We start from the raw sequence: 18048 nt of genomic DNA on the forward strand, positions 1-18048 counted from the left end.
TTTAACTAGTTCCAAGTTCTAGAGGCCTAATGACCTCAGAAGTTGAGTTCCATAGTGCTCAGAGCCATTTGAACCATTTTTTTGAAACATGTGGCCTATACGTAATCCTTTTGAACGTTTCTTGAGTATTGTGCTTCAGTATGGGAACCCAACATGGAGTGCGTAGTAGAAGAGTTAGAGGAGATCTAAATAAGAACAGCGCTTTTCGTCTTGGGTTTGTTAGGTAAGCACGAGAACATTACGATAACGCTCATCAAACTCTAGTGCCAGGCACTACAAGCGAGGCGTTGTATCTCGCGGAGGGGATTATTGTAAACACTCCTGGAGTGCACATGTCATGGGCAGTCAGTTAACATTTATCAGCAAACGACCACGATAAGGAGACCAGAGAAATTAAAGCTGTTATATAGACTTACCTAGAGTCCCTCACCCACCGGTCGTAAACGGAACACCTGCGTGATTATACGCTAATGTTCCCTGATGTAGATGCAGAAATTTTTACTATGGGGAGTCATGTAGACAGATTTCTCTACGTTAGAGGAGTGAAAGTACTTTTGCTAGAAGGAGCAGATAAGCAGTTGCTAGCATCCCACTTAGACAATGAATAGACAACATTTAGTTCAAATATGATAGAAGTAGAGGAATAATGTGCAAAGTTTAACCACATTGTAAATCGTGCTCTGGAGAAGTATATGCTGAGTAAGTGAATTAGGCGCGAAAAGACTTTCCACGGTTGAATAACAAAAGAGAACGCACAAATGAGGGCAGGCAAAATTTTGCGGAGATCCGTGCGTCTGTAAAAAGGTCTATGCGCTAAGCATACAATTACTACCACCGTCATATCTTAGCAAAGCATCTACTAGAAAACCCGAGAAAGTTCTGGTCCTTCATACATAAGTCAGTCTACGGCACTGGCCCCTTACATAGCACTTATTTATTGAGAATCTATCGCGCAGCACAAACCCCAACCGACTGAAAAGAAGCAGGGGACTCTTGTATATCAGAGAGGTAAAATAACTGACCCGCAAAATTTGTGATCATTATCTTTAACATCAGCTTGCTAGAAAAAAAATTGTTCAAATGGTTCTGAGCACTATGGGACTCATCTGCTGTGGTCATCAGTCCCCTAGAACTTAGAACTACTTAAACCTAACTAACCTAAGGACATCACACACATCCATGCCCGAGGCAGGATTCGAACCTGCGGCCGTAGCAGTCGCACGGTTCCGGACTGCGCGTCTAGAACAGCGAGACCACCGCGGCCGGCCAGCTTGCTAGAGAATTCTTGCACATACTCTCAGTTCCAATATAACAAAGTTTCTTGAGATGGAAAAAACTTAGGTCCACAAATCAACGTGGGACTAGAAAACATCAGTCCTGCGAAACTTGGACGGAAAATGTTCATCAGAGACAAGGTTATCGTCAGCATGATAGGACCGTTATTATTCTCTATATACACAAATGTTCCACGGACAAGGTGGGCAGCAGTTTGCGGCTAATACTGTGGTTTACGGGAAGGTATCGTCCTTGAGTGACTGTAGAAGAAATAGGATGACTTAGACCAAATTTCTGGTTGGTATGGTGAACGGCAGCTAGCTCTAATTGTAGATGAATGGAAATTAATGCAGATGGGTAGAAAAGAGGGTAATGTAATGTTCGAATATAGCAATAGAAGTGTGCCACTTAACACATTCAAGTCAGTTGAATAAGAAGGTGTAAAGCTGCAAAGAAATTGGAATGGAACTAGTATATAAGGATTGTGCTGATGGTCGACTTCAGTTTATCGTGAGAGATGTAGGAAAGTCTGATCCATCTGTAAAGGAGAGCGCATATAGCACACTAGTGCGACGCATTTTTGAGTTCTGCTTGAGTGTCTGGGATCCCCAACAGGTCAGATTAAAGAGAGACATCAAAGCTATTCAGAGGCGGGCTGCTAGATTCATTATCGGTACTCAAATGGGAATCCTTGAAGGAAAGGCAACTCTGTTTTCGAGGAACGTCGTTGAGAAAATTTAGAGCTGACTCCAGGACGATCCTACTGCAGCTAACGTACATTTCGCGTTTGGAACTGCGAACATAAAAGAAATTAGGGCTCGTATCGATGCATATAGAAGTAGTTTTTCCCCCACTCTATTCGAGAGTCTAACAGGAAGGGGAATGATAAGTAGTGGTACAACGTACCCTCCGCCACACACCGTACCATGGCTTGCGGAGTATGTATGTAGATGTAGATGTAGATGTACAGCGAATATATTAGCTCTTTGCTATATACAGCCATTGTCCGAAGGAATCCCACAGTCATTACTCAAAAATTAAAACATTTACAGACACATATTTACACAAAATAAGCTTTTAACAAATACATTCAATAGGAAAATCTTGGGAAAGAAATGCTAGAGCTCCGTGTGAGTGGAGTTGTCGATGCCATAATATATGTTGTAGGTTTTGAGCAAATCTTTTAAACAGACTATAGTTCATCAATTTATGTGTTAATATCGTTATCCATACTTTATCGTAGCCATTTGTTAAATCTGCAAAAATTGCCAGTAAGTAAATATTTTAGCTTAGGAATTTATGAATGTAGGTTGTTAAAAGCATCGTAGCTTCGTTTGCACCCATTCGTTTTGCAAAACGTAACTGATACGGCGAAAGAAGGCGTGTCTCTACCGTCACTACTCCAATCTACATTTAATCAACCATTCTAATGTTTTTGTGTGGATGTTAACAACATTATCAGCCTATAGGATTCTACCCTATTTTTGTCCTTGCCTTGTATCTTAATAGTCACTATTATTTACAGTTTCATGGACGAATAACAGTAAACCGATCCCCTAATTTTCCACATTTGTGGGAGGGGTCAGAGCACTTCGTAGCTAATATTCTCAGGTCCAGGTTCTGTAAGTTTCGCATATAAACAGCACTTTGTTCATTCCTGTTAGGCTATATAGATGCAAAATTTCATGCGTTGTGTCTTCACAACTTTGTTGCGGTCTGGAACACGATGTAGGGGGAGCCCACTTTCTGCAGCATTCCCTCTAATACGTTCTCCGATTGTGAAGTCTCCCGTCGCATTGTCCCACTTCTATTGGTGAAGTGCTTCATTTTGTGTCAGATTTCTGCCAGTGGTTTTTGTTGTGAAACTCGAACAGAAATCCTTATAACCTCTCCTTCGTTTTTGTTTCAAAGTATGTTTGGCTCTCCTTATCTCACAATGGAGGTTAAGATAGGTTCCTCGTACTGCCTTAGTGCTCCTATTCATATTTCCTTTCGTCCTGGAATTCTGCATTAAACCGTGACCTCGGAGCGCTTCGGGATACGTAAGTCGTTCACTTTTGTGTTCAGAACTTCCTAGCATTGTTGGTAACTGTGAATGTTGTATAGGATCCTACAGTGTCGTGTGTATGGTTAACTATTTCCATGTTGTCTTCCACGTATATGTTGTACGCCTCCGAATTAGCTTTCTTTGCATACGACGTACAGAATACAGATTATAAAGCATTTCGGTATACCAGTCGTGGCCGTGGAAGTGCATAAGTGTTCCGGTCTTCGTGGTTCTTCTAGTGCTCACCAGTTCATGAGACGAACCACTTCGAGTGATGCTACGGTTAGGTCAACTGCCGAGTTTCCTTGCTTAGGCATACAGATATGAGTCGCCGAGCCTTTATTCAGCATTAGTAGTCTCCATCTATTATTTCCAGAAGCATATTCTTTTCCCTATCTGCCCGTCTACAGCCCTACGCCTTGTGGTCTGCGTTTAGATCACGCCGAAGCACTTTAGTACCTCCACTTGATGTAATGTATAGAAAATAGCCCCCTTACTTATCTGTACGTTGTACGTTCTGCACACAGAAAGAACTGACCTAGTTTTACAGGTAATGGTTCCTTCAGTAGCACACGTCTCGATTCTCCAGATCTTGTTACTTACCGTGACACGCTCGTAATTTACATTAGAGTGGATCAAGATTGCTGTACCACCGTCACCGTTCTATTTACCAACTTGCACTACCTGATCCATAGGAAAGTGAAATTTCATCTGTGGCTTGCCATATTTCGCTAATGGCAATTTAATGTTATTACATCCCACCAGGTTTAGTAGGGCCGTTGCATTTGTTATAATGGACCTAGAATTTCAATATAATACACCCACTGTGTATTTAGTTGTTTGTAGCTCTTCTCTTATACTGCTGCAGGATTTTCTCTTTCTTGAGTACTTTCCGGATGTTTATTCTATCAATGCAATCACCTATTTTAATTCATTCCACTAATCGACACATACCTATCTGTCGATGTGAGTGCATAATTCTGCTGCGGCGCAACGATTTCAACGTAATGGTCTTTTTCAGTGCTTACAGCGCTTCTTTAAGTGAAATGTTACTTCTTGCAGCAATTTCATGGGCTTGTCTCTGCTCGGATCCGCTTTGCGTTTTGCATGGTGTACATCGGTACAGTTGGCGTAAGCAACACTCTCCGATTCACCGTCTGCCTTTTTCTGATGAGCAACACAGATTTCGCATCGGGGTTTGCAAAAATCAGAGCACGCATCAAATCGCCAAGAAGTTGAACAATTGAAGTTCAGTGATTGATAGTTTCTTTAGATTGGGCAGAACGAAAAATATAGGCTGGGTAGAAAATAATTTGAGCATCCAAACTGTTCCCTTTGCGCAAAGCAAGGGCCATCAACCGTCATTCCTCTGAAATTGTTAGTAATTTACAGTTGAGAGTAACTACCAGACGTGTAAGACAAACACCTTGCATTCACGAAACAACTGCAGAAACCTGTTCTAACACCTAAAAACAAGCAGACTCGATAGGAGTTTGGGCAGGATGGATTTCAGTATTATTGGCATGATCTGAGAACAGAGCAGCAGGTAAGAATGAGCACGAATTTTGGTGGTGGAAGTGTTAGGGTTTTGACAGCAGTCTGCGCTGAAGGTAATCACGGATTACTTGGCTAATCACTGGAGCATGTACACTGTGATTCTAGAGACAGAATTGATTAGAGTGCATGAGCACCTAGGAAACGGAACTAGAATGTTACAACAAGTTAATGCATGTATGCATGTTTCTGCTACAGCCACAGAGTGGTTTGGAGATAAAGATATTGGTGTCTAGCTCGGGCACGCACGTGAACCAGATATGAACTCCGTAGAAGACCTCTGGGGAATACGTACAAGGCGTGTTTATCGCAATGGAAGCCAACTTGAGGTCGTATTTGAACTGAAAAATGCGATACGAGAAGAGTGGGCGAAAATTTAACTGCATAAACTATAAACCCTAACAAAATCAGAGCTTAATCGTATTTTTGAAGCAGTTAGGAAGAAAAGAGGTTGGAAGAAGTACTAAAAGTGCAATAACACAACTATATGGTAAGTGCCTTTATAGCAGTTCCATCTAGTAAATGCAAACGCTTTATTTTGTTACTTTTGTTATGAAAGGAACTATGTAATTCTGTCATGATTTATTGTATCTTATATGTATCTACACTCCTGGAAATTGAAATAAGAACACCGTGAATTCATTGTCCCAGGAAGGGGAAACTTTATTGACACATTCCTGGGGTCAGATACATCACATGATCACACTGACAGAACCACAGGCACATAGACACAGGCAACAGAGCATGCACAATGTCGGCACTAGGACAGTGCATATCCACTTTTCGCAGCAATGCAGGCTGCTATTCTCCCATGGAGACGATCGTAGAGATGCTGGATGTAGTCCTGTGGAACGGCTTGCCATGCCATTTCCACCTGGCGCCTCAGTTGGACCAGCGTTCGTGCTGGACGTGCAGACCGCGTGAGACGACGCTTCATCCAATCCCAAACATGCTCAATGGGGGACAGATCCGGAGATCTTGCTGGCCAGGGTAGTTCACTTACACCTTCTAGAGCACGTTGGGTGGCACGGGATACACGCGGACGTGCATTGTCCTGTTGGAACAGCAAGTTCCCTTGCCGGTCTAGGAATGGTAGAACGATGACGGTTTGGATGTACCGTGCACTATTCAGTGTCCCCTCGACGATCACCAGAGGTGTACGGCCAGTGTAGGAGATCGCTCCCCACACCATGATGCCGGGTGTTGGCCCTGTGTGCCTCGGTCGTATGCGGTCCTGATTGTGGCGCTCACGTGCACGGCGCCAAACACGCATACGACCATCATTGGCACCAAGGTAGAAGCGACTCTTATCGCTGAAGACGGCACGTCTCCATTCGTCCCTCCATTCACGCCTGTCGCGACACCACTGGAGGCGGGCTGCGCGATGTTGGGGCGTGAGCGGAAGACGGCCTAACGGTGTGCGGGACCGTAGCCCAGCGTCATGGAGACGGTTGCGAATGGTCCTCGCCGATACCCCTAATTTGCTGGGAAGAGGCGGTGCGGTCCCCTACGGCACTGTGTAGGATCCTACGGTCTTGGCGTGCATCCGTGCGTCGCTGCGGTCCGGTCCCAGGTCGACGGGTACGTGCACCTTCCGCCGACCACTGCCGACAACATCGATGTACTGTGGAGACCTCACGCCCCACGTGTTGAGCAATTCGGCTGTACGTCCACCCGGCCTCCCGCATGCCCACTATACGCCCTCGCTCAAAGTCCGTCAACTGCACATACGGTTCACGTCCACGCTGTAGCGGCATGCTACCAGTGTTAAAGACTGCGATGGAGCTCCGTATGCCACGGCAAACTGGCTGACACTGACGGCGGCGGTGCGCAAATGCTGCGCAGCTAGCGCCATTCGACGGCCAACACCGCGGTTCCTGGTATGTCCACTGTGCCGTGCGTGTGGTCATTGCTTGTACAGCCCTCTCGCAGTGTCCGGAGCAAGTATGGTGGGTCTGACACACCGGTGTCAATGTGTTCTTTTTTTCCATTTCCAGGAGCGTACATTTTCGCTACTGTGTTACAAATGTGTCCAGTTTCTCCCGCCATATTTTCGTGAAAAACTTTCCAGTGGCACCATAGAATGGACATTTCCTACGTAGCCGATTTTATTTCAGTGAAAGTAACCTAAAGCTCATGGTCTGTTATTCTGTTTAGCCATTTTTTACTGCCTTTACTTGGAGTAGGGCACTGTCTTTTGCCTATTCCAAGCTACTGACTACTGCCTGCGTTGTATATTACTGACTCATATAAGTCATGTCTTGCATTTCCACGTCGTCATCTAATGTCGTTCGTCTATGAGCTACCCAATTTCATCTGGAAGGTCACTGAGCACAGTAGTTACAGCTGGCCCTACCGCCTCAGCTGATATCGACGTCAGTGTGTCGTAGGCGGGGGCCATCCGGTCAAACAGACTGTTCCCACTTCACCCATCACTGATAGTCATTGTTTAAAAACACTTCTGCTTAGGTGCTTAACTGTGTATTCCATTAATCAATATTAACTTACCGAGATGCTGCTCACGAAATTAAGGCACTTCCTTTCGGAGAGCGCTGGGGCACGTTGCGTAGTCGACCATAAATCTGGCAAGACTGTGAGGAGAGGGTGGGGGGTCTCGTCGTAGGGTGAGAAGCAACTGCTTAATGTCAATGACTCAGATTATATGTTGGTACTGGATCATAACTAGGGAGAAGTTTGTCAGTAAGCAGGTTGTAGCTGATGGTTATTCACGTAAGGGGAAGATTGATATAAAATGGGTTGAGTGCACCTCTCCCCTGCTTTTGATGAATAGACTGCTGATTCATCGCTTATGTACCAAAGGAAAATCCAGTGAATCTTTGCAATGAAAAATATTATATTCGTTTCTGAAATTTGTCTGCTGTAAACCAATTAGCGTCTGAATTCAAAGAAATTTATGACGCGATACACAATCTAATATAAGTATTCTCACCGAGCGAGGTAGTTCAGTGGTTAGCACACTGAACTCTCATTCTGGAGGACGGCGGTTCAAACCGACGTCCGGTCATCCTGACTTAGGTTTTCCGTGATTTCTTTAAATCACTTTGGGCAAATGCAGGGGTGGTTCCTTTGAAAGGGCGCGGCCGACTTTCTTACACATCCTTCCCTAACCCGATGGGACCGATGACCTAGCTGTTTGGTCCCCTCCCCCAAATCTACCAAGTATCCTCACAAATGATTACATGGAATTCAAATCTCTGGCACAAAAATACCGCACTTAAACTCAGTATAATGTGAATATAGGGAGAAGCGTCAATTCACTTTCATTCAAAGCTAGGGGGCTTCAAAATGTTACAGTTTATTACATTCTTTGCATTTATACTAATGTCTGCTCCACAAGTGAAATCTGTCATGTATATTCATACCACACATGTTTCGCTTGATGTTTACAATAGCATCATCAGCCTTCTGATATTATATAATAACTATAAGTAGTTTTCAGGTTCCTGATGATGATTTTGCAAAATAAAAATTTTATCATGTGTGGCAGAAATATACACTCAACATCTTAGGTGCAAAACAAATACTAGTATGAATGAAAATCTTTTATTTAGGCAGTTGTGGAAGATTGAAATTTTTCGAGAATTCGTTAACGCGACTCCGCTGAAAGACTACAAGGGATCACGTGACGGGCCTTGGGCCAGGTAGACCATGCGTAAGAATTGTCCATCTTATTCCTTATCTCTGAGCTTAGAGCTGCGAGGCGACGTTTTCTTTTCAACGCCTCAATAGTCTTTTCTCATTTTGCATCTATCGGAGTGAAGAAGACGTCACTTAGTTGTTTAAATGACAGTTTATGATGACAGGAAAGATATTGTTTCTAAATTTAGGTGACGCATTGGCATTAATTTTCTTGGTATGTGTGTTTGTTTATGTGTGTGTGTTTGAGTAGGTAGTGTCTGATATGGCACAGTAGTTGCTGATATTTATATCTTACAGTAAATTCTATGGACTGTACGTCGAGGTGTCTCCTTTGTATTTGTGTTCGTAAATATGATACTTTTTCAGATTTATTTAGTTACAACGACACTTTTTAACAACCGCAGATTCATTCGTCGTTTTACAAAAAGTAGAAATCCGTGGACTTAATTGCAGAAAATTCCATTTCATCCTACCACCGGCTCATGTAAAGCTCTGGAATGAGGATGCAGCTTAACCTGATTAACAGAGGAGTACAGCTCGTTCGACCGTTGCAGTAATAAAAGGATGAAAAGGTTTCACTTCAAAGGGCAAATAGGATCTCCACTTCACTTAATAATCGGTGTCCATCCTGGTGAGCTATGACGAATGCGTTCTCCAGTGCTCCACGCACACAAGGCCGTTTTATGCTCTCGCTAGCCACGATATTTTCATCTTGCAATCCAGATGTATATTTGCTACAGAAGCTAAATGGAACTGATTTTGAAACTTAGGTGAATGTGAGATTAAAATATACAATAATCTCAAAATTCAATTCGCTACTGCGCACTTCAAGCAGAAATTCTTCTTGGATTTAAAACGGTGAGACAATAACTCTGGGAATATTCCACTTGCCGCACAAAACAAGAAAATATTTCGGCGCGTAGCGTCACAGCAATATCGCTTATAATAAAAGCAGTTTTCGCTGTATAACTTAACCGTTAAAATTTGATTACTTGCAACATATTACAATACGTCGCAAGAATTAGCCTGCATATTGTAGTGGTCGGCGTGCTTAATTAAAATTTGCGAGACCCGCGTTTTGCACCCTGTTTCACTTATATTTTTTCCCTGTCAGGAAGTCTGGAACATGGCGCATCCTGCCTCAGTAGGAAAACTGAAGAACCTTAGAACCGAGAAGTAATGGCTCCGATTAGGAAAAGACGACATTAGCGTCGGAATAGTGGTTTGCTGCTACATGCCCCTCGATTGTCATCATCATCTTCATCACAATAAGCCACTGCTGGCTAAGAGCCTCTTCTATAACTTCTTATGTTTTTGGATCTTCAGCAAAATGCACACACGTTGCTGTTGCGTACTTTTTAACGTCACCCACCGGTCTTTAGGTACTGATAATACCACTGTTCAACACGATTACTTTCTAAACTAAATGAACTACAGAAAAACCTATAAATTTGCTTTATTTCAGCAGATATTTGCAAAAGGTAAATATATTCTTAAAATCTCCAAGAAATCCACCACCACTGCCATTAAAATGCACTTTGAATCTTGACACTGAAATCCCCAAAAATAGCAGCATACATCTCCACGATCCCCAAGGCATCTTAAACCACTGACTGAAGAAAATCACCCTGCAACAATTGATTTCGTCAAACAGATAAATACCTATAATGTTTATGCACCCACATTAATAGGCAATTTTATTAGAAAAGTAAAAAGGAAACATATAATGAATCAGCTCCCAGCAATCTTATAACTAATGACGATCAGTTCATGAAAACAGAATTACTTCCAATGGATGTTGTGCTGATTAAATACAATATACTGGCCGTAATCCTATCTTTCACACTAATGCTCAAGGAACATACAAAAGCATTGCGATATGACACACCAGAAAATCTCCAACACTCACATATTCCACAACTTCGAGAACATAAAGTTTTAACTCTGCGTATTGCACAGATTAAATAAGGCCCACAAAATGCAACTACAAGAACTAGAGTCGATTTTGGAGTGCTTACTTTCCATCGATGTAAAGAGGAATAACGGTTCTAAAACAAAGATAACAAATTTCCTTGACAGTTCGAACATAGCATTGTGTAAATTTATACGCCTTCCATTTATGTCCTGAGTTTATCAGCAGTAAAACTGTTTTCTCGTATACGTATTTTAACTCCCAGTATCTCAAGTAACAAAACTTGGGTAAATTTATACGCCTTCTATTTATTTCTTGAGTTTTTAAGCAGTGAAACTGTTTTCTCATGGACGTATTTTAAATCCCAGCATCTCAAGTAACAAAACTTGTAATCTAGAAAATATATATCGAGCCATTTTAGGTGCATTTGTAAACAATTTCGCAATTATGTTTAATTTGTTTCGCCCTCATTTGCGATAATAATGCAGCTCTGTAACAGATAGTCTTTCTCGTTCTTTTCCCTTACTTCTTCGTTGCCCTCACGTCCCTGTGCTTTCTCTAGAATGTGTGTTAATATTTCATTAATTAAGGCATGGAACACTGTGAATCACTATCTCACTAAATATAACCTTTATAATTCTCACTGCCGCCCCTCCACGAACCACGGACTTTGCAGTGGTGTGGTGGCTTGCGTACCTTAATGATGCAGAAAGCCGTACGACAGCTGTAACCTCAAATGAGAGATATCTGCTGAGAGGCCAGACAAACTTATAGTTCCTGAAGAGGGGCAGATCTGGCCCTGTAACATTAGTGAGATGGCTGAAAGCAAGAAGAAACTAGAGATGTGATTTTCCTGTTGGCCTGCAGCTCTTCTGTATGGTAAAATGATGATAAAATACTCCTACCTAAAATATTATGGAGGTAAAATAGCCCCCTATTCGGTTCTTCGGGCGGGAAGTACTCAGGAGGATGTCTTTATCAGAACTGGCTTTCTACGGGACGGAGCGTGGAATCCTACATCCCTTAACCGGAAAAATAGGTAGAACATTTAAAAAGAGAAATTGACAGGTTGAAGTTAAACATAGTGGGGATCAGTGAACTTAGGTGGCAGGAGGGACAGGACCTCTGCTCAGACAATTAATGGGTTATAAATACAACAACTAATAGGAGTAATGCAGGAGTAGGTCTAATAATAATTAATAAAGTTGGAATGCGAGTAAGTTACTTTGAACGTCTTGATGAACGCAATATCGTAGTCAAGACGGACACGAAACCAACAACTACATAAGTAGCACAAGTTTATATGGAAACTAGCTCTATAGACGATGGAAAGGTTTAAGAAATTTATGATGAGCTAAAAGAAATTATTCAGGTATTTAAGGGAGATGAAAATTTAATTGTAATGGGAAACCGGATTTCGATAAAACTAAGAAAAGGAAAAATAAGATGTGCATATGGACTTGGGGAAACGAATGAAAGAGAATGCCTCCTGGCTGAATTCTGCACAAGCATAATTCAGTCATTGCTAACACTTGGTTTAAGGATTATGAAAGAAGGTTGCATACTTTTCAGAGACGCAGAATCAAAGGAAGGTTTCAGACTGATTGCATAATGGTAAGAAAAAGATTCTCGAACAGAGTTTCAAACTGTAAGACATTTCCAGGGGCAAATGTGGACTCTGACCTCAGTCTTTGGTTTAGAACTGTAGATAAAAGCTGAAGAATTTTCGGAAAGGTAGAAAATTAAGATTTGCCCTGGATGAATTGTAACCAGAAGCTGTTGAGAGTTCCAAAGGGCGAATTAGGCAACGATACACGACAACAGGGGAAAGTAATGCTGTAGAATAAGTATGGGTAGAAGGGTTGTTTTGAGAGTTGAAATAGTAAAGGCAGCAGAAGATCACATATTTAAAAAGACACGGCCTAGTAAAAATTCTTGGATATCATAGGAAATACTGAATTTAATTGATGAAAGGGAAGAACATAAAAATACATCAGATGGAGCAGTCTAAATGGAACACAAACGTCTAAAAAACGAGGATGACAGGAAATGCAAAACGACTAAGCAGGAACGGCTAGAGGACCACTGTAAGGGTGCAGAAGCATAAATCACTAAGTGAAAGATGGATACCACCTACAGTAAAATTAAGGAGGCCTTCGGACAAAAGAGAAGCAGCTGTGTGACTATCACGCGTTCAGATGGATAACCAGTGCTAAGCAAAGGGAGGGAAAACGGAAAGGTGAAAGGAGTATAAAGAGTGGCTATACAACTGAGATGAACTTGAAGGCCCTATTACAAAAGAGACTAGGACGTAAATGAATATGAGATAGGAGATGCGATACTGGGAGAAAATTTGACAGAGCGCTGTAAGAACTAAGCCGAAACTAGCTCCTTGGAGTAAATGACGTTCCGTCAGAACTACTGATATTTTTGAAAGAGCCAGCCATCACAAAACTATTCCGCCTGGTGTACAAGCTGTATGAGACAGGCAAAACCCTACAGCAGAATTATTTATTTAGATATTTTACGTCCGCATTAGAGCACTTTATTCAATGCAGATACATTTGAGTCTTAATACTTGTTGTAGATTTTGCTTTCCTCTTCTGTTCTCAGAACTTCTTCATACTTTCCTACCTGCCTGGTCTATTTTCATCGGTTATGGTGTATTTTTTGCTTGTAAATGTCTTTAGTTTAAGTCTCGTGTCATTGTGTTTCAGGACCTTCTTCTCTTCTCCACCTTCAATTTGTTGCACAGTTAAGCCTAACTCGCCTAAATCATGTTGAACGTCTTTGAACCATTTGTTCTTGGTCTTACTTTTCCAAAATTAAGTGAACAGTGGTTTCAGTAGCCTGGTTTCTGATAGTCTGGAAATGTGGCAGAAAAAAAGCAACTCTCCTTTTCCGCATTGTGTCAATTATTGATTCAGTATCTCGGTGTACAACTTCGTTAGATAATAGTCGCGACTGTCCCTCTACTTGGTATTTTTTGTTTATAATTGTTCTAAGGATTCTTCTGTCTGCCTTCTGTAGTTTGTCTGTGGTTGATTTGGTGTTCATCTTGAACACTGTTTCAATAGCATTAGATGCTTCAGGTTTAATAGCAGAGTGGTAGTGTCTGAGTTTCGCATTTATCGAGAGATATTCCTTCTGGTATGTTGGACCAGTGATGCCTTGCGCTTGTTTCAGTTTAGTTGTTCTGCTTTCTACTGACATTTTCTCGTTTGAATTCCAATTTATAATCTCCCCAAGATATTTTAATTTATTTACAATTTTAAATCGTTTGTTATCATCAAGTGCAATGACTGGTGTTTCAACCTTGAAGGATGGCATCATTTCTGTCTTTCCAAACGAGATCCATAGTCCAACTTTTGCTGCTATTTTTTCGAGTTCTTCAATTTGGTGTTTAGCCTCTTCCACGCTATTAGCGAGCAGCGCCACATCACTAGCAAAAGGCCAGGCAATTGGGATTGATTCTTCTGCCTATCTTGGTGTTCTATGGCATTTCTTATTCCACTCTCGCATGACTTTCTTCAGTGCTCTGTTAAATAGTAGTGGTGAGAGACCATCCCCCTGTCGAAGTCCCGTCCGGATTTCAAATGATTCAGAAAATTTCCCTTAGAATTTAACTTTTGATGTAGTATTCTTAACAGTGGGTCCAATAAGATTAACGAGTTTAAGGTGCAATCCATTTTCAGCAAGGATTTTAAATAATGACTCACGATGTATACTGTCATATGCTTTCTTAAAGTCAACAAAAGTGGTTGCCAACTTCTTGTTTCTCACTCTTTGATGTTTCATGATCCACTTAATGCTGATAATTTGATCTGGACAACTTCTTCCAAGACGAAATCCTCCTTGATATTCTCCAAGTTCTTGGTCGAGTTGTTCCTGAATTCCTGTAAAGATAATTCTAGACAAGATCTTATATATGACATCAGACAGCGAAATCCCCCGATAGTTATTGGGATCCGATCTATCACCCTTTTTGTGTATTGGGTGGATTACAGCTGTATTCCTCTGTTCTGGAATTTTTTCAGAATTCCAGATGTCTGCTATGTGCTTATGGTGGTTCTGAAGTGTTCGTTTATTTGCGTTGTTCCACAGCTCTGCGACCAATTGATTCTCCCCTGCTGCTTCGTAGTTCTTGAGCCACCTAGTTGCTTCGAACACTTCACTGAGAGCTGGTGGTCTAATCTTCTCCGGATGTGTTTTGTTTTTTGGTTCAAAAATGATTCAAATGTCTCTGAGCACTATGGGACTTAACATCGGAGGTCATCAGTCCCCTAGACTTAGAACTATTTAAACCTAACTAACCTAAGTACATAACACACATCCATGCTCAAGGCAGGATTCGAACTTGCGACCGTAGCAGCAGCGCGGTTCCGGACCGAAGGGCCTAGAACTGCTCAGCCACAATGCCTGCTTTGTTTCTTGGATGTGGTTCGAAATCGAGGTATTATTTTGGTTGCTCAGCATTTAGTAATTCTTTGAAGTGATCAGCTAGAATGTTGGCATTGTCTTGATTATTGTGTGCTAGTTTCCCATTTTTACTTTTCGTCATGAGTGTGGGTGGAGTATACTTTGATTGATATTTTCTGAATATTCTATAATAGACCCTTCATTTATGTTGTTTGAATGATTCCTCAAAGAAGTTTAGGGTTTCTTTTTGATGGTCCCTTTTTATTTTTCTGGTCATTCCTCCATGCTTTGTGCCTCTAGAAGAATACAATAAATACAATCCCAAGGAAAGCGGGTACTGATAAGTGCGAATAATGCTGAATTATCAGACGAATGAGCCATGGCTGGAAAATAATAATGTGAATTCTTTACAGAGTAATGAAAAAAAAAAAAACGATAGAAGACGACGTCGGGGGATATAAGTTGGAGAAATGTACGAACACGTGAGATAATGCTGACCCTACGACTTTTCTTATAAGACAGGTGAAAGGAAGGGAAGCCTATGTTTATAGCTTTTGTAGACTTAGAAAATAATCTTCACAATGTTGACCGGAATACTCTCTTTTAAATAGTGAAGGTAACAGGAGAAAAATATAGGAAACCATATGTTATTTACAACTTTTGCAGAAAGCAGACGGCAGTTATAAAGGTGGGAGGCATGAAACGGAAGTAATAACTGAGAAGAAAGTGAGACAGGGTTGTAGACTACCCCTGACATTACTCAGTCTGTACATTGAGCTTACAGGAAAGGAAACTAAAGAGAAGTTTGGAGAAGTAATTAAAATTTCGAGAGAAGATTTAAAATCTTTAAGTTTTTCCGATCACAGTGCAGGTCTGTCGGAGATAGTAAATGAACTGGCAGAGCAGCTTAACAGAATGGAAAATGTCTTGAAAGGAGGATGTAAGATGAACATCAACAAAAACAAAACAAGAGTAATGGAATATATACAATTTAAATCAGGTGATGCTGAGGGAATTAGTTTAGGAAATGAGTCACTTTAAGTAATACAGGAGCTTTGCTGTTGGGGCATGGCCAATAAAATAACTGATGATCGCCGAACTGGAGAGGATATGAAATGTTGACTGGGAATGGTAAGAAAAGCGTTCCCGATGAAGAGAAAATTGTTAACATTGAATATACATTTAAATATTATGAAATGAAGGGATCTGTCTGGAGTTTTCCCGTGGATGGAAGAGAAACGTCGACGATAAACAGTTTAGACAACAAGAGGACATAAGATTCTCATTTGTGATGCTACAAAGAGTGCCGAGATCGTATAACTAGTGAAGATGTAGTGCAGTGAACTGGAGATAAGAGAACTTTGTATCACAACATGACTAGAAGAAAGAATCGATTGATGGTACACATTCTGGGCATGAAGGGATCACCAGATTTGTTCAAAAAATGGTTCAAATGGCTCTGAGCACTATGCGAATTAACTTCTGAGGTCATCAGTCGCCTAGAACTTAGAGCTAATTAAACCTAACTAACCTAAGGACATCACAAACATCCATGCCCGAGGCAAGATTCGAACCTGCGACCGTAGCGGTATCTCGGTTCGAGACTGTAGCGCCTAGAACCGAACGGGCACTCCGGCCAGCCACCAGATTAGTGTTGGGCAGAACTGGGAGGGGGGGGGGGGGGGAGGTTAAAAGTCATAGAGGGAGACCAAGAGATGAATACAGTAAACAGAGTAAACAGACTCGAAAGGACGTAGGTTTCAGTAGCTATTCCGATATGAAGAGACTTGCACAGGATTGAGTAGCATGGAGAGCTCAACCAAACTTGTCTTCGGACGGAAGACCACAACAACAACAACTCTTCCTGAAGAGTTGGTTTACATATCCTCTTTGAGCTTTCACTTATTATTAAGGCAGGCGAGTAGAACTTCATCCTTACATAAACGCACAGAGCGGAATTTCTACAACAAAGCGTCTTTATCTTTAATTTATTCGTGCAAAGCGGTAGATCCATTTGGAATTCACTTTTTATTTCCTCTATTATTGTTTAAGGTTGACATAACCTAACCGAACTTTGCCTTTCATACTTTCAGAGGCTTGAACTTTTTCAGCTTGCCACTAAGTATTTATAATTCCAGATTGTTGGAGTTCATTCAAGGTCATTCTGGACGATTTAGACTCCGAACCATTGTAGAACACAGGAGAACTTCCAGAACATTCGAAAACAATCCTATAGATTTTATAACACCCTCTTGTACTTTTCAGTGTTAAGTTTGGTTTAGGTGCAGCGCTCGGCGCTAGTCTCTTTTTGTTTTCGTAATTATTGCAACCCACGTCCATATTAGGCTGCTTACTGTTATCAAGACATACCCTCCCCCGGCCACACTCAGGTTCCTAAGTCCGAACTTGTGCTGCATTTTCGCTTCCGGTTCGTCGTCATTATCATTACCAGCCATCTGACGTACTTGACTGAATGAAGGTCTCCTTCGGATATGTTATGGTCTTAAGTGGTACACCCATGTTGTTTCTACGTATTTCCGAATTTCTTGTACCCACATTCTATCTGGTTGTCGCTTCCGCCTTTTATTATTTCCAAGTATCAAGAAAGAAACATGGACTGTCCAATGGAACAAGTGTCACACATGGCCGCAATACACTTGTCTCCTCTGCTGGTTGATCAACTCTCAGTTGTCAATTGATTTTCAAATTTCTCTCTGTCATAAATCAAAATTATTAACACACGGTGACTGTAAGCTCCTTGTTCCAAATACATTGGAAACTACGGTGTGAAAACCTGATTTAGTTCGGCAAGAGCACTGTAGAGATTTTCACTCTTCTGCATATTTCTCTGGCTATCCATGCTGTCATTTTCGACTGACCGAAATCCAAAAAGTCATCAACATGTATTACGAATTCACTATTAATCTGTTCCATTTCCTTTTTAATGAGTGCATTGCACGAAGATAACTGTCTTTTGTCTTGACAACGCAGTTAGCCTCACGTCTGAAATGCTATTACTTTCATTGGAATATATCTCTGTTTCTTTTTCATCATTTGAGTTTTATCAAACTTGATATAACTCATTAATGCCTGTACAGTTTTCTCCCTGTTGTTAGTTACTGTGCCGTCTGCCATCTTAGCTAATATATTTTGGTGTCTGCTTAACGTAAGCTTATATTTT

The sequence above is a fragment of the Schistocerca gregaria genome, chromosome X, assembly GCF_023897955.1.
Source record: "Schistocerca gregaria isolate iqSchGreg1 chromosome X, iqSchGreg1.2, whole genome shotgun sequence".
Classification (NCBI taxonomy): Eukaryota; Metazoa; Arthropoda; class Insecta; order Orthoptera; family Acrididae; genus Schistocerca; species Schistocerca gregaria.